General features: G+C 41.4%; 1 long non-coding RNA gene across 2 annotated transcripts; it reads right to left on the reverse strand.

Moving 5' to 3' along the window:
• Positions 1–802: 802 nt before the first annotated feature.
• Positions 803–3,059, reverse strand: LOC129177135 (uncharacterized). Of its 2 annotated transcripts, none has more exons than XR_008569578.1 (3): positions 3,033–3,059; positions 1,188–1,258; positions 803–866 (listed from the first exon to the last, which is right to left on the reverse strand). It is a non-coding gene; the product is annotated as an uncharacterized LOC129177135 (long non-coding RNA). The 2 variants fall into 2 exon arrangements; XR_008569579.1 differs by lacking the exon at positions 3,033–3,059 and adding an exon at positions 1,858–1,935 and having other exon boundaries at positions 806–866.
• Positions 3,060–5,191: the final 2,132 nt, after the last annotated feature.

Raw genomic sequence — 5,191 nt, forward strand, 5'->3', positions numbered from 1 at the left:
TTTGATGAAGATAACATCCATATTTTAGTGACTGACAACATTCTTTAGTTGTTGTTTTTTTTACAGAATCTTAACATATCATCAGACGAGCATGCGTCACAGCAGAAAGACTGGTTGAGAAACAATTGTCAGCCCCGGCGGTCTACATGTCGACGTGCTTTAGGGACACCAGCTGGAACATGGATGGAATCGTTGGAGAGTTCCCTAATGATCAGAGTCATGCTAAGTTTAGGATCAACTTACATGGATAAGGATGCATTGTTTATGTCTTGAATTAGTTTTAAAATGTTTTTTTTTCCATTTCTATAGAACACACAGGACTTTCCTGTCCTGCATGGGGATGCTTACCCCCTGCAGTGACTTACCCCCCACTTGGTCCCATGAGCCAAGTTCTGGTTGGATCTCTGTGATGAGGAACATAGTTCTGGTTAGTTGCCGGGGTAAAGAGTAAGTAAAGAGTTTGGATTCTCAAAACATAATGCGTTCAAAAGAGTCATACATTTGCATCACAAAAATGCATCCTCAATAAAAGAAAGATGAAAATATATTGTTATTTTGAACGCATATTGTTTTGAGACTCTCTACTTAAGTGGCCCAGCAACTAACCAGAACTACTTTCCTCATCCCAGAAATCAGACCAAAACTGTGCTCACTGAACCAAGTGGGGGGTAAGTCATTGTTGATGTACTACACTGCTGATGGCGATATGTCCTACAACTTCATGTTAAATAATCCGAACTATCCCTTTATAAATCAAATTGAATCTGTCTGAGAATCATGACAACTCAAATATTTCAATTACCTGTTCTTGGGATGAAGTGGATGGTGGACCCCTCATCTAAAAGAAAAAAACTCAATCCCCTCCTCTGAAAGACAAAAATAGAAACAAAGACACTGTTTACTTTTAAAACACATGAGCAGACAACAAAATGTATTGCTAATTACAAGGACGCTATAGTAATGAATACTTTATTCATCTCCAAGAGAAATTCACACTTCCCGCACCTCTGCAAAAATGTCATAATAAACTTAATCACTAAAAAATAAAACTAAAGGCAAGATAGGAGAGATGAAAAATAAGAAAATAGAATGGGAAATAATAAATACCAAACAGGTCACTTCAAATTGGTAGTGCAATAATACAAAAAGGACACAGCTGTGGATGTGGGAAAATATATATTTCTTACCTTTAAATCTTTCTACAAGGTCTGTCAGCTGCCATTCTGTCCAAGTGTTGACCACAATGCTGTCCATTGATCTGGAACAAACAAAAAGTAGCAAAAAGCAAAAAATAAAATTGCTACTGTATGAACCTTTCATGCCATTGCTGACAAACAGAAAGCTAAAAACTGCTATGCATTGTGGGTAATACACGTCAGTGACCACGCCACTCTCAAAACCAGTCAGCGGCCGTGACATATTGGAAAAAAAATGTAATTGATTATGCGCCTTGTAAAAAGGGTGTTGCATATACACAAAGCGTAAATTGCATATACACATGAACGCAATTTGAGCTACCTTTATAGTAGCAAACTATGCCCCCAAATAGAATTTGACTGGAATTGCCCTTAATAGGACGACTTACCTGGCTAGCACTCAAGAGAGCCAACAAGATAGCGAACTTCCTAGCTGGCGAAATCAAAATGAACATGACCATACGCTCATGGGCATTACGAACAAGTTACAATAATTCATTCGCTAAATGGCCAAGAACAAACAGAAAAGCTGCATCCGTGTGTGCTGACATGGTGGATAAATGCCTTGTTACGTTAGCCAAACCAACCAAATAGGCTCAACAAGGCTACTACTTTCATGCAACTTGACAATGTGAATTAAAGGTAGTATGCACATACATACCTTTTATTGTCTATTGGCCTTCCACTGGAATTACTTCAACAGGCGCCACCTTCATCTTGTTCTTTTGGTTTAATGGCGCCTGTCGTCTTTACCTGTGAGAAGGCAGAGCAGTGGGGAAGCACGTCTGTCGACGTGATGACCCAATTGCGTATCAACCGAGTAGAACTAACCTATAATGGGTTAAACAATTTATAACCACGCGGTTGAGTAGGTAAAATAACACAGCTACTGTATTGTGATAACCTAAATCCCATATAAATAACTCATAATGGGTTAAACATTTCATAACCTAGCGGTTGTGTAGAGAAAATAACCCAGCACTTTTTTAGGGTGTACATACAATGTATAGTTTGAGTCTATGTCCTAAAATCAGCAGATCAAGTTGAATAACAGACCACCATGCCATGCAAAGTAACAATATATTCACGAATGACTTTAGTGATAACAACACAACTAGTACTGTAGTCTGCTAATGACATCAGCGACCATGTTCCAGTGTTTACAATTTACAACAGATACTATAAAAAGAGGGAAATGAAAGAAAAAAGGACTTTCCAAAGACTACGCACTAGGGATGAGCCGGATACTCGTCCCAAACGACTATCCGTTACGGGTAATGCATTTTTGCCGAATACGAGCATGAAACGATTACAGCTCGTCATTATTATATTTGTGATGAAGGAAAATCCTCATTGGGTAAATAACTATTTATGTATTCACCCTTCACGCTCTGTGATTGGCCAGTCACACACAGCGGCAGCCCCTCCCGAGACAGACTCGCTGGCTGCAGTGGGAGAGAGGAGCCATGCCTGTCACTCTGACACACCGACACGATACAGCCAGCCACTCCCTGCCAGCTTAGCTTGACTTGAACTTGCTTTCTTTCCGTTTGTATGATATTTAAAGTTAGTTGGTCGACTTGTTTCGTTATGTACGTGGTGCATTTGAGCTATAAACGGCTTGTGTTGCGTCAGCCACTGCCGGTGCCCTTTTTTTTTGTCTGCTTCCATCAAATTTGGCTGGTGATGTATATGGTGATACACACACGCACACACAAACACACACATACTTATATAGCTGAAAACTTGTACACAAGGAGTGATACAGAGGGTACTTCAACTGACACTGAAGGAGGCGATATCACTCGCAATAGCAGCAGTGATAGTAGCACCCACCTTGCCCGCACTGGCGATGGAGGTCCTCCTCCACCAAAAAACCAAAAGGACCTCTGCAGTATGGGACTCTTTCACTGTTTGTGAAAATAATCCCTCCAAAGCCATGTCTAAGCTTTGCAAATGCAAAATAAGAAAAGGTACAGATCCAAAACATTACAATACAACATCTCTACATAACCATCTGTTATATGGTCATCACAGGAGAAAGCCAGCTGTATCAACCACCTCCTCGCCCAGATCTCCTGGCAGCATTCCTTCTTAAGACACTGGTGTTCAGCTGGGTGCTGTTAAGGTCTGACGTTGTTCCTCCTCTTCACCTATAATCGCTGCATTTGCAGTAAAGCAGACATTCTCAGCAAAACATCCCCGGTCCAAAAAAAAAAACAGTTATTTGGTAAAATGATCTGCACTGATCATGAGCCTTTCTCAGCAATGGAGAGGAGAGGTTTCAACTCTCTTGTTGCCTTATTAGAGCCCAGGTATAAGATGCCAATAAAGCACCATTTTAGTAGGACTGTAGTGCCTGAGTTGTATGAGTCAATGAGAGGGGAGCTGGTCCAGTCACTCAAGGAAGCTGATGGAGGTGTCATCAACCTCACTACCGATCTCTGGACCAGCAACCACAATGCCCATGCATACCTCTGTATAACTGGCCACTGGTGTGAACATTTGGGGGAATCATCGGTGCAGAGGAAAGCAGGACTGCTAAATGTTGGTGTGCTGGACATTGAACACACCGCAAACAACATTCTGTGCTGCCTGAAAGAGAAGATGAGAGAGTGAGAAGAATCTGTTGGACAGCCTGTTAAAGTGAAGTTTGTCGTGTCAGATAATGCAGCCAACATGCTGAAGGCTTTAAGTGAATTTGGGCGCATCTGTTGCAAGTCCCATACCTGCTCCATCATGTCCAATGGAGCAGGACATGATTGTGACATCCCTTCTGTCCAAAGCCAGGAGCATCTCTGGCTATATTCATCACTCAAGCAAAGCCAACAATTGACTACATGAGCTGCAAACACAGTTGAACCTTCCTCAGCACACTCTCAAAACAGATATAAAAACAAGGGGAACTATATGTTCTACAATGTACAGCGGCTCATGGAGCAACATAAGGCTGTGCAGATTATGACACTGGAGTCTAACATAGGTAGAGCTCCAACAGTCATCTGCCTAAATGAGTGGAGGTTGGCGGCAGACATGCTCACCGTATACCAACTTCTGATTAATTTGTTAATTCTGTTAATTTCAGACTAAAAGTAATGTACAGATTTAAGCCCCACCCATTTCCGGGTACACCACATCAACTTCCGGGTTATGCCCCGCCCACTCAGAGTACAGCTACAGATACAGATCATTTACATGGGTGAACAGATACCGATACAGATAGTGGTGTACTCACTCATCCCTAATACGCACACAGGACAGCATCAATGCTTTTAAGAAATATCTGGAAGAGCAAAGATGAGAGAGGGTGTACGAGGGAAATGGGGTGGATGAAGCATATGGACATATTTTAATACTGATATGAAGCTCTATGATAAGAACCCCCTGGGCGAAATGTCCAGTAAGCAAACGAAGAATAACAAGCCATGGATGACAAAAGTTTTGCAAAATGCCTGTAAGAAAAAAACAACATTATACAGAAGATTTATAACTCAACAAACTAAAGAAGCAGAAAAAACATATAAGACATAAGCTAACAAACATCTTGAGTGTGTAAGAAAGAATAGTATAGTCAGTTATTAGAACTTGGGGCATTCTAAACAGTATTATTAGGAATGGTACGGTCACAAAATTGGCATGAAGTTAATTTGGACCCCAATTGCAGGACAAAACTACCGTATTTTAACAACCATAAGGCGCAAAAACCAGTCCAAACTAAAACACTGGGCTGAGCCACAAAAACGGCAACAAAAACACTCTGCAGGTAAAAAGGCTAAGCAGGGAAAAACATTCAGAACAACGGAAGCAGCTGCCGGAAAAACCCAGGCAGAGAATACTGGTACCTGGAGACAGAACTAACCACTGATGGAACAGCCAAACAGTGTAGGACATATGTGTCAAACTCGTGCCCTAGAGGGCCGAGACGCTGCAGGTTTTCTCTCCAACCAGTTTCTTCAGCAGGTGATTTAATTGATGAGCTCCTTCCCTCAAACTGA

Source organism: Dunckerocampus dactyliophorus, chromosome 1, assembly GCF_027744805.1.
Source record: "Dunckerocampus dactyliophorus isolate RoL2022-P2 chromosome 1, RoL_Ddac_1.1, whole genome shotgun sequence".
In the NCBI taxonomy this organism is placed as follows: domain Eukaryota; kingdom Metazoa; phylum Chordata; class Actinopteri; order Syngnathiformes; family Syngnathidae; genus Dunckerocampus; species Dunckerocampus dactyliophorus.